We start from the raw sequence: 22,335 nt of genomic DNA, 5'->3' as shown, positions 1-22,335 counted from the left end.
CCATTATGATGTCATAATGCAACATTCCATTATGATGTCATAATGCAACATTCCATTATGATGTCATAATGCAACATTCCATTATGATGTCATAATGTAACATTCCATTATGATGTCATAATGTAACATTCCATTATGATGCCATAATGCAAAATTCTATTATGATGTCATAATGCAAAATTCCATTATGATGTCATAATGTAACATTCCATTATGATGCCATAATGCAAAATTCTATTATGATGTCATAATGCAACATTCCATTATGATGTCATAATGTAACATTCTATTATGATGTCATAATGTAACATTCCATTATGATGTCATAATGCAACATTCCATTATGATGTCATAATGCAAAATTCCATTGTGATGTCATAATGCAAAATTCCATTATGATGTCATAATGCAAAATTCCATTGTGATGTCATAATGTAACATTCCATTATGATGTCATAATGCAACATTCCATTATGATGTCATAATGCAGCATTCCATTATGATGTCATAATGCAAAATTCCATTATGATGTCATAATGTAACATTCCATATTGATGCCATAATGCAACATTCCATTATAATGTCATAATGTAACATTCTATTATGATGTCATAATGTAACATTCCATTATGATGCCATAATGCAAAATTCTATTATGATGTCATAATGCAACATTCCTTTATGATGTCATAATGTAACATTCCATTATGATGTCATAATGCAAAATTCCATTATGATGTCATAATGCAACATTCCATTATGATGTCATAATGCAACATTCCATTATGATGTCACAATGCAACATTCCATTATGATGTCATAATGTAACATTCCATTATGATGTCATAATGTAAAATTCCATTATGATGTCATAATGCAACATTCCATTATGATGTCATAATGTAACATTCCATTATGATGTCATAATGTAAAATTCCATTATGATGTCATAATGCAACATTCCATTATGATGTCATAATGCAAAATTCCATTATGATGTCATAATGTAACATTGCATAATGATGCCATAATGCAACATTCCATTATGATGTCATAATGTAACATTGCATAATGATGCCATAATGCAACATTCCATTATGATGTCATAATGCAACATTCCATTATGATGTCATAATGTAACATTCCATTATGATGTCATAATGCAACATTCCATTATGATGTCATAATGCAACATTCCATTATGATGTCATAATGCAAAATTCCATTATGATGCCATAATGTAACATTCCATAATGATGCCATAATGCAACATTCCATTATGATGTCATAATGCAACATTCCATTATGATGTCATAATGTAACATTCTATTATGATGTCATAATGTAACATTCCATTATGATGTCATAATGTAACATCCTATTATGATGTCATAATGCAAAATTCCATTGTGATGTCATAATGCAAAATTCCATTATGATGTCATAATGCAAAATTCCATTGTGATGTCATAATGTAACATTCCATTATGATGTCATAATGCAACATTCCATTATGATGTCATAATGCAACATTCCATTATGATGTCATAATGCAAAATTCCATTATGATGTCATAATGTAACATTCTATTATGATGCCATAATGCAAAATTCCATTATGATGTCATAATGCACAATTCCATTATGATGTCATAATGCAACATTCCATTATGATGTCATAATGCAACATTCCATTATGATGTCATAATGCAACATTCCATTATGATGTCATAATGCAACATTCCATTATGATGTCATAATGCAACATTCCATTATGATGTCATAATGTAACATTCTATTATGATGTCATAATGTAACATTCCATTATGATACCATAATGCAAAATTCTATTATGATGTCATAATGCAAAATTCCATTATGATGTCATAATGTAACATTCTATTATGATGTCATAATGTAACATTCCATTATGATGTCATAATGCAACATTCCATTATGATGTCATAATGCAAAATTCCATTGTGATGTCATAATGCAAAATTCCATTATGATGTCATAATGCAAAATTCCATTGTGATGTCATAATGTAACATTCCATTATGATGTCATAATGCAACATTCCATTATGATGTCATAATGCAACATTCCATTATGATGTCATAATGCAAAATTCAATTATGATGTCATAATGTAACATTCCATTATGATGTCATAATGCAACATTCCATTATGATGTCATAATGCAGCATTCCATTATGATGTCATAATGCAAAATTCCATTATGATGTCATAATGTAACATTCCATATTGATGCCATAATGCAACATTCCATTATGATGTCATAATGTAACATTCTATTATGATGTCATAATGTAACATTCCATTATGATGCCATAATGCAAAATTCTATTATGATGTCATAATGCAACATTCCTTTATGATGTCATAATGTAACATTCCATTATGATGTCATAATGCAAAATTCCATTATGATGTCATAATGCAACATTCCATTATGATGTCATAATGCAACATTCCATTATGATGTCACAATGCAACATTCCATTATGATGTCATAATGTAACATTCCATTATGATGTCATAATGTAAAATTATATTATGATGTCATAATGCAACATTCCATTATGATGTCATAATGTAACATTCCATTATGATGTCATAATGTAAAATTCCATTATGATGTCATAATGCAACATTCCATTATGATGTCATAATGCAAAATTCCATTATGATGTCATAATGTAACATTGCATAATGATGCCATAATGCAACATTCCATTATGATGTCATAATGTAACATTGCATAATGATGCCATAATGCAACATTCCATTATGGTGTCATAATGTAACATTCTATTATGATGTCATAATGTAACATTCCATTATGCTGCCATAATGCAAAATTCTATTATGATGTCATAATGCAACATTCCATTATGATGTCATAATGTAACATTCCATTATGATGTCATAATGCAAAATTCCATTATGATGTCATAATGCAACATTCCATTATGATGTCATAATGTAACATTCCATAATGATGCCATAATGCAACATTCCATTATGATGTCATAATGCAACATTCCATTATGATGTCATAATGTAACATTCCATTATGATGTCATAATGCAACATTCCATTATGATGTCATAATGCAACATTCTATTATGATGTCATAATGCAAAATTCCATTATGATGCCATAATGTAACATTCCATAATGATGCCATAATGCAACATTCCATTATGATGTCATAATGCAACATTCCATTATGATGTCATAATGTAACATTCTATTATGATGTCATAATGTAACATTCCATTATGATGTCATAATGTAACATCCCATTATGATGTCATAATGCAAAATTCCATTGTGATGTCATAATGCAAATTCCATTATGATGTCATAATGCAAAATTCCATTGTGATGTCATAATGTAACATTCCATTATGATGTCATAATGCAACATTCCATTATGATGTCATAATGCAACATTCCATTATGATGTCATAATGCAAAATTCCATTATGATGTCATAATGTAACATTCTATTATGATGCCATAATGCAAAATTCCATTATGATGTCATAATGCACAATTCCATTATGATGTCATAATGCAACATTCCATTATGATGTCATAATGCAACATTCCATTATGATGTCATAATGCAACATTCCATTATGATGTCATAATGTAACATTCTATTATGATGTCATAATGTAACATTCCATTATGATGCCATAATGCAAAATTCTATTATGATGTCATAATGCAAAATTCCATTATGATGTCATAATGTAACATTCTATTATGATGTCATAATGTAACATTCCATTATGATGTCATAATGCAACATTCCATTATGATGTCATAATGCAAAATTCCATTGTGATGTCATAATGCAAAATTCCATTATGATGTCATAATGCAAAATTCCATTATGATGTCATAATGCAAAATTCCATTGTGATGTCATAATGTAACATTCCATTATGATGTCATAATGCAACATTCCATTATGATGTCATAATGCAACATTCCATTATGATGTCATAATGCAAAATTCAATTATGATGTCATAATGTAACATTCCATATTGATGCCATAATGCAACAATCCATTATGATGTCATAATGTAACATTCTATTATGATGTCATAATTTAACATTCCATTATGATGCCATAATGCAAAATTCTATTATGATGTCATAATGCAACATTCCATTATGATGTCATAATGTAACATTCCATTATGATGTCATAATGCAAAATTCCATTATGATGTCATAATGCAACATTCCATTATGATGTCATAATGCAACATTCCATTATGATGTCATAATGTAACATTCCATAATGATGCCATAATGCAACATTCCATTATGATGTCACAATGCAACATTCCATTATGATGTCATAATGTAACATTCCATTATGATGTCATAATGTAAAATTCCATTATGATGTCATAATGCAACATTCCATTATGATGTCATAATGCAAAATTCCATTATGATGTCATAATGCAAAATTCCATTATGATGTCATAATGTAACATTCTATTATGATGTCATAATGTAACATTCCATTATGCTGCCATAATGCAAAATTCTATTATGATGTCATAATGCAACATTCCATTATGATGTCATAATGTAACATTCCATTATGATGTCATAATGCAAAATTCCATTATTATGTCATAATGCAACATTTTTTTTATTATGATGTCATAATGCAACATTCCATTATGATGTCATCATGTAACATTCCATTATGATGTCATAATGCAACATTCCATTATGATGTCATAATGCAACATTCCATTATGATGTCATAATGCAAAATTCCATTATGATGCCATAATGTAACATTCCATAATGATGCCATAATGCAACATTCCATTATGATGTCATAATGCAACATTCCATTATGATGTCATAATGTAACATTCTATTATGATGTCATAATGTAACATTCCATTATGATGTCATAATGTAACATTCCATTATGATGTCATAATGCAAAATTCCATTATGATGTCATAATGCAAAATTCCATTGTGATGTCATAATGTAACATTCCATTATGATGTCATAATGCAACATTCCATTATGATGTCATAATGCAACATTCCATTATGATGTCATAATGCAAAATTCCATTATGATGTCATAATGCAACATTCCATTATGATGTCATAATGTAACATTCCATTATGATGTCATAATGCAAAATTCCATTATGATGTCATAATGCAAAATTCCATTATGATGTCATAATGTAACATTCCATTATGATGCCATAATGCAAAATTATATTATGATGTCATAATGCAACATTCCATTATGATGTCATAATGCAAAATTCCATTATGATGTCATAATGTAACATTCTATTATGATGCCATAATGCAAAATTCTATTATGATGTCATAATGCAACATTCCATTATGATGTCAAAATGTAACATTCTATTATGATGTCATAATGTAACATTCCATTATGATGTCATAATGCAAAATTCAATTATGATGTCATAATGTAACATTCCATATTGATGCCATAATGCAACAATCCATTATGATGTCATAATGTAACATTCTATTATGATGTCATAATTTAACATTCCATTATGATGCCATAATGCAAAATTCTATTATGATGTCATAATGCAACATTCCATTATGATGTCATAATGTAACATTCCATTATGATGTCATAATGCAAAATTCCATTATGATGTCATAATGCAACATTCCATTATGATGTCATAATGCAACATTCCATTATGATGTCATAATGCAACATTCCATTATGATGTCATAATGTAACATTCCATAATGATGCCATAATGCAACATTCCATTATGATGTCACAATGCAACATTCCATTATGATGTCATAATGTAACATTCCATTATGATGTCATAATGTAAAATTCCATTATGATGTCATAATGCAAAATTCCATTATGATGTCATAATGTAACATTCCATTATGATGTCATAATGCAAAATTCCATTATGATGTCATAATGTAACATTCTATTATGATGTCATAATGTAACATTCCATTATGCTGCCATAATGCAAAATTCTATTATGATGTCATAATGCAACATTCCATTATGATGTCATAATGTAACATTCCATTATGATGTCATAATGCAAAATTCCATTATGATGTCATAATGCAACAATCCATTATGATGTCATAATGCAACATTCCATTATGATGTCATAATGCAACATTCCATTATGATGTCATAATGTAACATTCCATTATGATGTCATAATGCAACATTCCATTATGATGTCATAATGCAACATTCCATTATGATGTCATAATGCAAAATTCCATTATGATGCCATAATGTAACATTCCATAATGATGCCATAATGCAACATTCCATTATGATGTCATAATGCAACATTCCATTATGATGTCATAATGTAACATTCTATTATGATGTCATAATGTAACATTCCATTATGATGTCATAATGCAACATTCCATTATGATGTCATAATGCAAAATTCCATTATGATGCCATAATGTAACATTCCATAATGATGCCATAATGCAACATTCCATTATGATGTCATAATGCAACATTCCATTATGATGTCATAATGTAACATTCTATTATGATGTCATAATGTAACATTCCATTATGATGTCATAATGCAACATTCCATTATGATGTCATAATGCAACATTCCATTATGATGCCATAATGCAAAATTCTATTATGATGTCATAATGCAACATTCCATTATGATGTCAAAATGTAACATTCTATTATGATGTCATAATGTAACATTCCATTATGATGTCATAATGCAACATTCCATTATGATGTCATAATGCAAAATTCCATTGTGATGTCATAATGCAAAATTCCATTGTGATGTCATAATGTAACATTCCATTATGATGCCATAATGCAAAATTCTATTATGATGTCATAATGCAACATTCCATTATGATGTCATAATGTAACATTCCATTATGATGTCATAATGCAAAATTCCATTATGATGTCATAATGCAACATTCCATTATGATGTCATAATGCAACATTCCATTATGATGTCATAATGTAACATTCCATAATGATGCCATAATGCAACATTCCATTATGATGTCACAATGCAACATTCCATTATGATGTCATAATGTAACATTCCATTATGATGTCATAATGTAAAATTCCATTATGATGTCATAATGCAACATTCCATTATGATGTCATAATGCAAAATTCCATTATGATGTCATAATGTAACATTCCATTATGATGTCATAATGCAACATTCCATTATGATGTCATAATGTAACATTCTATTATGATGTCATAATGTAACATTCCATTATGATGCCATAATGCAAAATTCTATTATGATGTCATAATGCAACATTCCTTTATGATGTCATAATGTAACATTCCATTATGATGTCATAATGCAACATTCCATTATGATGTCATAATGCAACATTCCATTATGATGTCATAATGCAACATTCCATTATGATGTCATAATGTAACATTCCATAATGATGCCATAATGCAACATTCCATTATGATGTCACAATGCAACATTCCATTATGATGTCATAATGTAACATTCCATTATGATGTCATAATGTAAAATTCCATTATGATGTCATAATGCAACATTCCATTATGATGTCATAATGCAAAATTCCATTATGATGTCATAATGTAACATTCCATTATGATGTCATAATGCAAAATTCCATTATGATGTCATAATGCAAAATTCCATTGTGATGTCATAATGCAAAATTCCATTATGATGTCATAATGCAAAATTCCATTGTGATGTCATAATGTAACATTCCATTATGATGTCATAATGCAACATTCCATTATGATGTCATAATGCAACATTCCATTATGATGTCATAATGCAAAATTCCATTATGATGTCATAATGTAACATTCCATATTGATGCCATAATGCAACATTCCATTATGATGTCATAATGTAACATTCTATTATGATGTCATAATGTAACATTCCATTATGATGCCATAATGCAAAATTCTATTATGATGTCATAATGCAACATTCCATTATGATGTCATAATGTAACATTCCATTATGATGCCATAATGCAAAATTCTATTATGATGTCATAATGCAACATTCCATTATGATGTCATAATGTAACATTCCATTATGATGTCATAATGCAAAATTCCATTATGATGTCATAATGCAACATTCCATTATGATGTCATAATGCAACATTCCATTATGATGTCATAATGCAACATTCCATTATGATGTCATAATGTAACATTCCATTATGATGTCATAATGTAACATTCCATTATGATGCCATAATGCAAAATTCTATTATGATGTCATAATGTAACATTCCATTATGATGCCATAATGCAAAATTCTATTATGATGCCATAATGCAAAATTCCATTATGATGTCATAATGTAACATTCCATTATGATGCCATAATGCAAAATTCTATTATGATGTCATAATGCAACATTCCATTATGATGTCATAATGTAACATTCTATTATGATGTCATAATGTAACATTCCATTATGATGTCATAATGCAACATTCCATTATGATGTCATAATGCAAAATTCCATTGTGATGTCATAATGCAAAATTCCATTATGATGTCATAATGCAAAATTCCATTGTGATGTCATAATGTAACATTCCATTATGATGTCATAATGCAACATTCCATTATGATGTCATAATGCAGCATTCCATTATGATGTCATAATGCAAAATTCCATTATGATGTCATAATGTAACATTCCATATTGATGCCATAATGCAACATTCCATTATGATGTCATAATGTAACATTCTATTATGATGTCATAATGTAACATTCCATTATGATGCCATAATGCAAAATTCTATTATGATGTCATAATGCAACATTCCTTTATGATGTCATAATGTAACATTCCATTATGATGTCATAATGCAAAATTCCATTATGATGTCATAATGCAACATTCCATTATGATGTCATAATGCAACATTCCATTATGATGTCACAATGCAACATTCCATTATGATGTCATAATGTAACATTCCATTATGATGTCATAATGTAAAATTCCATTATGATGTCATAATGCAACATTCCATTATGATGTCATAATGCAAAATTCCATTATGATGTAATAATGTAACATTGCATAATGATGCCATAATGCAACATTCCATTATGATGTCATAATGTAACATTGCATAATGATGCCATAATGCAACATTCCATTATGATGTCATAATGTAACATTCTATTATGATGTCATAATGTAACATTCCATTATGCTGCCATAATGCAAAATTCTATTATGATGTCATAATGCAACATTCCATTATGATGTCATAATGTAACATTCCATTATGATGTCATAATGCAACATTCCATTATGATGTCATAATGCAGCATTCCATTATGATGTCATAATGCAAAATTCCATTATGATGCCATAATGTAACATTCCATAATGATGCCATAATGCAACATTCCATTATGATGTCATAATGCAACATTCCATTATGATGTCATAATGTAACATTCTATTATGATGTCATAATGTAACATTCCATTATGATGTCATAATGTAACATCCCATTATGATGTCATAATGCAAAATTCCATTGTGATGTCATAATGCAAAATTCCATTATGATGTCATAATGCAAAATTCCATTGTGATGTCATAATGTAACATTCCATTATGATGTCATAATGCAACATTCCATTATGATGTCATAATGCAACATTCCATTATGATGTCATAATGCAAAATTCCATTATGATGTCATAATGTAACATTCTATTATGATGCCATAATGCAAAATTCCATTATGATGTCATAATGCACAATTCCATTATGATGTCATAATGCAACATTCCATTATGATGTCATAATGCAACATTCCATTATGATGTCATAATGTAACATTCTATTATGATGTCATAATGTAACATTCCATTATGATGCCATAATGCAAAATTCTATTATGATGTCATAATGCAAAATTCCATTATGATGTCATAATGTAACATTCTATTATGATGTCATAATGTAACATTCCATTATGATGTCATAATGCAACATTCCATTATGATGTCATAATGCAAAATTCCATTGTGATGTCATAATGCAAAATTCCATTATGATGTCATAATGCAAAATTCCATTGTGATGTCATAATGTAACATTCCATTATGATGTCATAATGCAACATTCCATTATGATGTCATAATGCAACATTCCATTATGATGTCATAATGCAAAATTCAATTATGATGTCATAATGTAACATTCCATTATGATGTCATAATGCAACATTCCATTATGATGTCATAATGCAGCATTCCATTATGATGTCATAATGCAAAATTCCATTATGATGTCATAATGTAACATTCCATATTGATGCCATAATGCAACATTCCATTATGATGTCATAATGTAACATTCTATTATGATGTCATAATGTAACATTCCATTATGATGCCATACTGCAAAATTCTATTATGATGTCATAATGCAACATTCCTTTATGATGTCATAATGTAACATTCCATTATGATGTCATAATGCAAAATTCCATTATGATGTCATAATGCAACATTCCATTATGATGTCATAATGCAACATTCCATTATGATGTCACAATGCAACATTCCATTATGATGTCATAATGTAACATTCCATTATGATGTCATAATGTAAAATTCCATTATGATGTCATAATGCAACATTCCATTATGATGTCATAATGTAACATTCCATTATGATGTCATAATGTAAAATTCCATTATGATGTCATAATGCAACATTCCATTATGATGTCATAATGCAAAATTCCATTATGATGTCATAATGTAACATTGCATAATGATGCCATAATGCAACATTCCATTATGATGTCATAATGTAACATTGCATAATGATGCCATAATGCAACATTCCATTATGGTGTCATAATGTAACATTCTATTATGATGTCATAATGTAACATTCCATTATGCTGCCATAATGCAAAATTCTATTATGATGTCATAATGCAACATTCCATTATGATGTCATAATGTAACATTCCATTATGATGTCATAATGCAAAATTCCATTATGATGTCATAATGCAACATTCCATTATGATGTCATAATGTAACATTCCATAATGATGCCATAATGCAACATTCCATTATGATGTCATAATGCAACATTCCATTATGATGTCATAATGTAACATTCCATTATGATGTCATAATGCAACATTCCATTATGATGTCATAATGCAACATTCTATTATGATGTCATAATGCAAAATTCCATTATGATGCCATAATGTAACATTCCATAATGATGCCATAATGCAACATTCCATTATGATGTCATAATGCAACATTCCATTATGATGTCATAATGTAACATTCTATTATGATGTCATAATGTAACATTCCATTATGATGTCATAATGTAACATCCCATTATGATGTCATAATGCAAAATTCCATTGTGATGTCATAATGCAAATTCCATTATGATGTCATAATGCAAAATTCCATTGTGATGTCATAATGTAACATTCCATTATGATGTCATAATGCAACATTCCATTATGATGTCATAATGCAACATTCCATTATGATGTCATAATGCAAAATTCCATTATGATGTCATAATGTAACATTCTATTATGATGCCATAATGCAAAATTCCATTATGATGTCATAATGCACAATTCCATTATGATGTCATAATGCAACATTCCATTATGATGTCATAATGCAACATTCCATTATGATGTCATAATGCAACATTCCATTATGATGTCATAATGTAACATTCTATTATGATGTCATAATGTAACATTCCATTATGATGCCATAATGCAAAATTCTATTATGATGTCATAATGCAAAATTCCATTATGATGTCATAATGTAACATTCTATTATGATGTCATAATGTAACATTCCATTATGATGTCATAATGCAACATTCCATTATGATGTCATAATGCAAAATTCCATTGTGATGTCATAATGCAAAATTCCATTATGATGTCATAATGCAAAATTCCATTATGATGTCATAATGCAAAATTCCATTGTGATGTCATAATGTAACATTCCATTATGATGTCATAATGCAACATTCCATTATGATGTCATAATGCAACATTCCATTATGATGTCATAATGCAAAATTCAATTATGATGTCATAATGTAACATTCCATATTGATGCCATAATGCAACAATCCATTATGATGTCATAATGTAACATTCTATTATGATGTCATAATTTAACATTCCATTATGATGCCATAATGCAAAATTCTATTATGATGTCATAATGCAACATTCCATTATGATGTCATAATGTAACATTCCATTATGATGTCATAATGCAAAATTCCATTATGATGTCATAATGCAACATTCCATTATGATGTCATAATGCAACATTCCATTATGATGTCATAATGTAACATTCCATAATGATGCCATAATGCAACATTCCATTATGATGTCACAATGCAACATTCCATTATGATGTCATAATGTAACATTCCATTATGATGTCATAATGTAAAATTCCATTATGATGTCATAATGCAACATTCCATTATGATGTCATAATGCAAAATTCCATTATGATGTCATAATGCAAAATTCCATTATGATGTCATAATGTAACATTCTATTATGATGTCATAATGTAACATTCCATTATGCTGCCATAATGCAAAATTCTATTATGATGTCATAATGCAACATTCCATTATGATGTCATAATGTAACATTCCATTATGATGTCATAATGCAAAATTCCATTATTATGTCATAATGCAACATTTTTTTTATTATGATGTCATAATGCAACATTCCATTATGATGTCATCATGTAACATTCCATTATGATGTCATAATGCAACATTCCATTATGATGTCATAATGCAACATTCCATTATGATGTCATAATGCAAAATTCCATTATGATGCCATAATGTAACATTCCATAATGATGCCATAATGCAACATTCCATTATGATGTCATAATGCAACATTCCATTATGATGTCATAATGTAACATTCTATTATGATGTCATAATGTAACATTCCATTATGATGTCATAATGTAACATTCCATTATGATGTCATAATGCAAAATTCCATTATGATGTCATAATGCAAAATTCCATTGTGATGTCATAATGTAACATTCCATTATGATGTCATAATGCAACATTCCATTATGATGTCATAATGCAACATTCCATTATGATGTCATAATGCAAAATTCCATTATGATGTCATAATGCAACATTCCATTATGATGTCATAATGTAACATTCCATTATGATGTCATAATGCAAAATTCCATTATGATGTCATAATGCAAAATTCCATTATGATGTCATAATGTAACATTCCATTATGATGCCATAATGCAAAATTATATTATGATGTCATAATGCAACATTCCATTATGATGTCATAATGCAAAATTCCATTATGATGTCATAATGTAACATTCTATTATGATGCCATAATGCAAAATTCTATTATGATGTCATAATGCAACATTCCATTATGATGTCAAAATGTAACATTCTATTATGATGTCATAATGTAACATTCCATTATGATGTCATAATGCAAAATTCAATTATGATGTCATAATGTAACATTCCATATTGATGCCATAATGCAACAATCCATTATGATGTCATAATGTAACATTCTATTATGATGTCATAATTTAACATTCCATTATGATGCCATAATGCAAAATTCTATTATGATGTCATAATGCAACATTCCATTATGATGTCATAATGTAACATTCCATTATGATGTCATAATGCAAAATTCCATTATGATGTCATAATGCAACATTCCATTATGATGTCATAATGCAACATTCCATTATGATGTCATAATGCAACATTCCATTATGATGTCATAATGTAACATTCCATAATGATGCCATAATGCAACATTCCATTATGATGTCACAATGCAACATTCCATTATGATGTCATAATGTAACATTCCATTATGATGTCATAATGTAAAATTCCATTATGATGTCATAATGCAAAATTCCATTATGATGTCATAATGTAACATTCCATTATGATGTCATAATGCAAAATTCCATTATGATGTCATAATGTAACATTCTATTATGATGTCATAATGTAACATTCCATTATGCTGCCATAATGCAAAATTCTATTATGATGTCATAATGCAACATTCCATTATGATGTCATAATGTAACATTCCATTATGATGTCATAATGCAAAATTCCATTATGATGTCATAATGCAACAATCCATTATGATGTCATAATGCAACATTCCATTATGATGTCATAATGCAACATTCCATTATGATGTCATAATGTAACATTCCATTATGATGTCATAATGCAACATTCCATTATGATGTCATAATGCAACATTCCATTATGATGTCATAATGCAAAATTCCATTATGATGCCATAATGTAACATTCCATAATGATGCCATAATGCAACATTCCATTATGATGTCATAATGCAACATTCCATTATGATGTCATAATGTAACATTCTATTATGATGTCATAATGTAACATTCCATTATGATGTCATAATGCAACATTCCATTATGATGTCATAATGCAAAATTCCATTATGATGCCATAATGTAACATTCCATAATGATGCCATAATGCAACATTCCATTATGATGTCATAATGCAACATTCCATTATGATGTCATAATGTAACATTCTATTATGATGTCATAATGTAACATTCCATTATGATGTCATAATGCAACATTCCATTATGATGTCATAATGCAACATTCCATTATGATGCCATAATGCAAAATTCTATTATGATGTCATAATGCAACATTCCATTATGATGTCAAAATGTAACATTCTATTATGATGTCATAATGTAACATTCCATTATGATGTCATAATGCAACATTCCATTATGATGTCATAATGCAAAATTCCATTGTGATGTCATAATGCAAAATTCCATTGTGATGTCATAATGTAACATTCCATTATGATGCCATAATGTAAAATTCTATTATGATGTCATAATGCAACATTCCATTATGATGTCATAATGTAACATTCCATTATGATGTCATAATGCAAAATTCCATTATGATGTCATAATGCAACATTCCATTATGATGTCATAATGCAACATTCCATTATGATGTCATAATGTAACATTCCATAATGATGCCATAATGCAACATTCCATTATGATGTCACAATGCAACATTCCATTATGATGTCATAATGTAACATTCCATTATGATGTCATAATGTAAAATTCCATTATGATGTCATAATGCAACATTCCATTATGATGTCATAATGCAAAATTCCATTATGATGTCATAATGTAACATTCCATTATGATGTCATAATGCAACATTCCATTATGATGTCATAATGTAACATTCTATTATGATGTCATAATGTAACATTCCATTATGATGCCATAATGCAAAATTCTATTATGATGTCATAATGCAACATTCCTTTATGATGTCATAATGTAACATTCCATTATGATGTCATAATGCAACATTCCATTATGATGTCATAATGCAACATTCCATTATGATGTCATAATGCAACATTCCATTATGATGTCATAATGTAACATTCCATAATGATGCCATAATGCAACATTCCATTATGATGTCACAATGCAACATTCCATTATGATGTCATAATGTAACATTCCATTATGATGTCATAATGTAAAATTCCATTATGATGTCATAATGCAACATTCCATTATGATGTCATAATGCAAAATTCCATTATGATGTCATAATGTAACATTCCATTATGATGTCATAATGCAAAATTCCATTATGATGTCATAATGCAAAATTCCATTGTGATGTCATAATGCAAAATTCCATTATGATGTCATAATGCAAAATTCCATTGTGATGTCATAATGTAACATTCCATTATGATGTCATAATGCAACATTCCATTATGATGTCATAATGCAACATTCCATTATGATGTCATAATGCAAAATTCCATTATGATGTCATAATGTAACATTCCATATTGATGCCATAATGCAACATTCCATTATGATGTCATAATGTAACATTCTATTATGATGTCATAATGTAACATTCCATTATGATGCCATAATGCAAAATTCTATTATGATGTCATAATGCAACATTCCATTATGATGTCATAATGTAACATTCCATTATGATGCCATAATGCAAAATTCTATTATGATGTCATAATGCAACATTCCATTATGATGTCATAATGTAACATTCCATTATGATGTCATAATGCAAAATTCCATTATGATGTCATAATGCAACATTCCATTATGATGTCATAATGCAACATTCCATTATGATGTCATAATGCAACATTCCATTATGATGTCATAATGTAACATTCCATTATGATGTCATAATGTAACATTCCATTATGATGCCATAATGCAAAATTCTATTATGATGTCATAATGTAACATTCCATTATGATGCCATAATGCAAAATTCTATTATGATGCCATAATGCAAAATTCCATTATGATGTCATAATGTAACATTCCATTATGATGCCATAATGCAAAATTCTATTATGATGTCATAATGCAACATTCCATTATGATGTCATAATGTAACATTCTATTATGATGTCATAATGTAACATTCCATTATGATGTCATAATGCAACATTCCATTATGATGTCATAATGCAAAATTCCATTGTGATGTCATAATGCAAAATTCCATTATGATGTCATAATGCAAAATTCCATTGTGATGTCATAATGTAACATTCCATTATGATGTCATAATGCAACATTCCATTATGATGTCATAATGCAGCATTCCATTATGATGTCATAATGCAAAATTCCATTATGATGTCATAATGTAACATTCCATATTGATGCCATAATGCAACATTCCATTATGATGTCATAATGTAACATTCTATTATGATGTCATAATGTAACATTCCATTATGATGCCATAATGCAAAATTCTATTATGATGTCATAATGCAACATTCCTTTATGATGTCATAATGTAACATTCCATTATGATGTCATAATGCAAAATTCCATTATGATGTCATAATGCAACATTCCATTATGATGTCATAATGCAACATTCCATTATGATGTCACAATGCAACATTCCATTATGATGTCATAATGTAACATTCCATTATGATGTCATAATGTAAAATTCCATTATGATGTCATAATGCAACATTCCATTATGATGTCATAATGCAAAATTCCATTATGATGTAATAATGTAACATTGCATAATGATGCCATAATGCAACATTCCATTATGATGTCATAATGTAACATTGCATAATGATGCCATAATGCAACATTCCATTATGATGTCATAATGTAACATTCTATTATGATGTCATAATGTAACATTCCATTATGCTGCCATAATGCAAAATTCTATTATGATGTCATAATGCAACATTCCATTATGATGTCATAATGTAACATTCCATTATGATGTCATAATGCAACATTCCATTATGATGTCATAATGCAGCATTCCATTATGATGTCATAATGCAAAATTCCATTATGATGCCATAATGTAACATTCCATAATGATGCCATAATGCAACATTCCATTATGATGTCATAATGCAACATTCCATTATGATGTCATAATGTAACATTCTATTATGATGTCATAATGTAACATTCCATTATGATGTCATAATGTAACATCCCATTATGATGTCATAATGCAAAATTCCATTGTGATGTCATAATGCAAAATTCCATTATGATGTCATAATGCAAAATTCCATTGTGATGTCATAATGTAACATTCCATTATGATGTCATAATGCAACATTCCATTATGATGTCATAATGCAACATTCCATTATGATGTCATAATGCAAAATTCCATTATGATGTCATAATGTAACATTCTATTATGATGCCATAATGCAAAATTCCATTATGATGTCATAATGCACAATTCCATTAGGATGTCATAATGCAACATTCCATTATGATGTCATAATGCAACATTCCATTATGATGTCATAATGTAACATTCTATTATGATGTCATAATGTAACATTCCATTATGATGCCATAATGCAAAATTCTATTATGATGTCATAATGCAAAATTCCATTATGATGTCATAATGTAACATTCTATTATGATGTCATAATGTAACATTCCATTATGATGTCATAATGCAACATTCCATTATGATGTCATAATGCAAAATTCCATTGTGATGTCATAATGCAAAATTCCATTATGATGTCATAATGCAAAATTCCATTGTGATGTCATAATGTAACATTCCATTATGATGTCATAATGCAACATTCCATTATGATGTCATAATGCAACATTCCATTATGATGTCATAATGCAAAATTCAATTATGATGTCATAATGTAACATTCCATTATGATGTCATAATGCAACATTCCATTATGATGTCATAATGCAGCATTCCATTATGATGTCATAATGCAAAATTCCATTATGATGTCATAATGTAACATTCCATATTGATGCCATAATGCAACATTCCATTATGATGTCATAATGTAACATTCTATTATGATGTCATAATGTAACATTCCATTATGATGCCATACTGCAAAATTCTATTATGATGTCATAATGCAACATTCCTTTATGATGTCATAATGTAACATTCCATTATGATGTCATAATGCAAAATTCCATTATGATGTCATAATGCAACATTCCATTATGATGTCATAATGCAACATTCCATTATGATGTCACAATGCAACATTCCATTATGATGTCATAATGTAACATTCCATTATGATGTCATAATGTAAAATTCCATTATGATGTCATAATGCAACATTCCATTATGATGTCATAATGTAACATTCCATTATGATGTCATAATGTAAAATTCCATTATGATGTCATAATGCAACATTCCATTATGATGTCATAATGCAAAATTCCATTATGATGTCATAATGTAACATTGCATAATGATGCCATAATGCAACATTCCATTATGATGTCATAATGTAACATTGCATAATGATGCCATAATGCAACATTCCATTATGGTGTCATAATGTAACATTCTATTATGATGTCATAATGTAACATTCCATTATGCTGCCATAATGCAAAATTCTATTATGATGTCATAATGCAACATTCCATTATGATGTCATAATGTAACATTCCATTATGATGTCATAATGCAAAATTCCATTATGATGTCATAATGCAACATTCCATTATGATGTCATAATGTAACATTCCATAATGATGCCATAATGCAACATTCCATTATGATGTCATAATGCAACATTCCATTATGATGTCATAATGTAACATTCCATTATGATGTCATAATGCAACATTCCATTATGATGTCATAATGCAACATTCCATTATGATGTCATAATGCAAAATTCCATTATGATGCCATAATGTAACATTCCATAATGATGCCATAATGCAACATTCCATTATGATGTCATAATGCAACATTCCATTATGATGTCATAATGTAACATTCTATTATGATGTCATAATGTAACATTCCATTATGATGTCATAATGTAACATCCCATTATGATGTCATAATGCAAAATTCCATTGTGATGTCATAATGCAAAATTCCATTATGATGTCATAATGCAAAATTCCATTGTGATGTCATAATGTAACATTCCATTATGATGTCATAATGCAACATTCCATTATGATGTCATAATGCAACATTCCATTATGATGTCATAATGCAAAATTCCATTATGATGTCATAATGTAACATTCTATTATGATGCCATAATGCAAAATTCCATTATGATGTCATAATGCACAATTCCATTATGATGTCATAATGCACAATTCCATTATGATGTCATAATGCAACATTCCATTATGATGTGATAATGCAACATTCCATTATGATGTCATAATGTAACATTCTATTATGATGTCATAATGTAACATTCCATTATGATGCCATAATGCAGAATTCTATTATGATGTCATAATGCAAAATTCCATTATGATGTCATAATGTAACATTCTATTATGATGTCATAATGTAACATTCCATTATGATGTCATAATGCAACATTCCATTATGATGTCATAATGCAAAATTCCATTGTGATGTCATAATGCAAAATTCCATTATGATGTCATAATGCAAAATTCCATTGTGATGTCATAATGTAACATTCCATTATGATGTCATAATGCAACATTCCATTATGATGTCATAATGCAACATTCCATTATGATGTCATAATGCAAAATTCAATTATGATGTCATAATGTAACATTCCATATTGATGCCATAATGCAACAATCCATTATGATGTCATAATGTAACATTCTATTATGATGTCATAATTTAACATTCCATTATGATGCCATAATTCAAAATTCTATTATGATGTCATAATGCAACATTCCATTATGATGTCATAATGTAACATTCCATTATGATGTCATAATGCAAAATTCCATTATGATGTCATAATGCAACATTCCATTATGATGTCATAATGCAACATTCCATTATGATGTCATAATGTAACATTCCATAATGATGCCATAATGCAACATTCCATTATGATGTCACAATGCAACATTCCATTATGATGTCATAATGTAACATTCCATTATGATGTCATAATGTAAAATTCCATTATGATGTCATAATGCAAAATTCCATTATGATGTCATAATGTAACATTCCATTATGATGTCATAATGCAAAATTCCATTATGATGTCATAATGTAACATTCTATTATGATGTCATAATGTAACATTCCATTATGCTGCCATAATGCAAAATTCTATTATGATGTCATAATGCAACATTCCATTATGATGTCATAATGTAACATTCCATTATGATGTCATAATGCAAAATTCCATTATGATGTCATAATGCAACATTCCATTATGATGTCATAATGCAACATTCCATTATGATGTCATAATGTAACATTCCATTATGATGTCATAATGCAACATTCCATTATGATGTCATAATGCAACATTCCATTATGATGTCATAATGCAACATTCCATTATGATGCCATAATGTAACATTCCATAATGATGCCATAATGCAACATTCCATTATGATGTCATAATGCAACATTCCATTATGATGTCATAATGTAACATTCTATTATGATGTCATAATGTAACATTTCATTATGATGTCATAATGTAACATTCCATTATGATGTCATAATGCAAAATTCCATTATGATGTCATAATGCAAAATTCCATTGTGATGTCATAATGTAACATTCCATTATGATGTCATAATGCAACATTCCATTATGATGTCATAATGCAAAATTCCATTATGATGTCATAATGTAACATTCTATTATGATGCCATAATGCAAAATTCCATTATGATGTCATAATGCAACATTCCATTATGATGTCATAATGCAAAATTCCATGATGTCATAATGTAACATTCCATAATGATGCCATAATGCAACATTCCATTATGATGTCATAATGCAACATTCCATTATGATGTCATAATGTAACATTCTATTATGATGTCATAATGTAACATTCCATTATGATGTCATAATGTAACATTCCATTATGATGTCATAATGCAAAATTCCATTATGATGTCATAATGCAAAATTCCATTATGATGTCATAATGTAACATTCCATTATGATGCCATAATGCAAAATTATATTATGATGTCATAATGCAACATTCCATTATGATGTCATAATGCAAAATTCCATTATGATGTCATAATGTAACATTCTATTATGATGCCATAATGCAAAATTCTATTATGATGTCATAATGCAACATTCCATTATGATGTCAAAATGTAACATTCTATTATGATGTCATAATGTAACATTCCATTATGATGTCATAATGCAACATTCCATTATGATGTCATAATGCAACATTCCATTATGATGTCATAATGCAAAATTCCATTATGATGTCATAATGTAACATTCTATTATGATGTCATAATGTAACATTCCATTATGCTGCCATAATGCAAAATTCTATTATGATGTCATAATGCAACATTCCATTATGATGTCATAATGTAACATTCCATTATGATGTCATAATGCAACATTCCATTATGATGTCATAATGCAACATTCCATTATGATGTCATAATGCAAAATTCAATTATGATGTCATAATGTAACA

The sequence above is a fragment of the Eleutherodactylus coqui genome, chromosome 2 (genome assembly GCF_035609145.1).
Source record: "Eleutherodactylus coqui strain aEleCoq1 chromosome 2, aEleCoq1.hap1, whole genome shotgun sequence".
NCBI lineage: Eukaryota > Metazoa > Chordata > Amphibia > Anura > Eleutherodactylidae > Eleutherodactylus > Eleutherodactylus coqui.
This window is presented reverse-complemented; position numbering follows the sequence as displayed.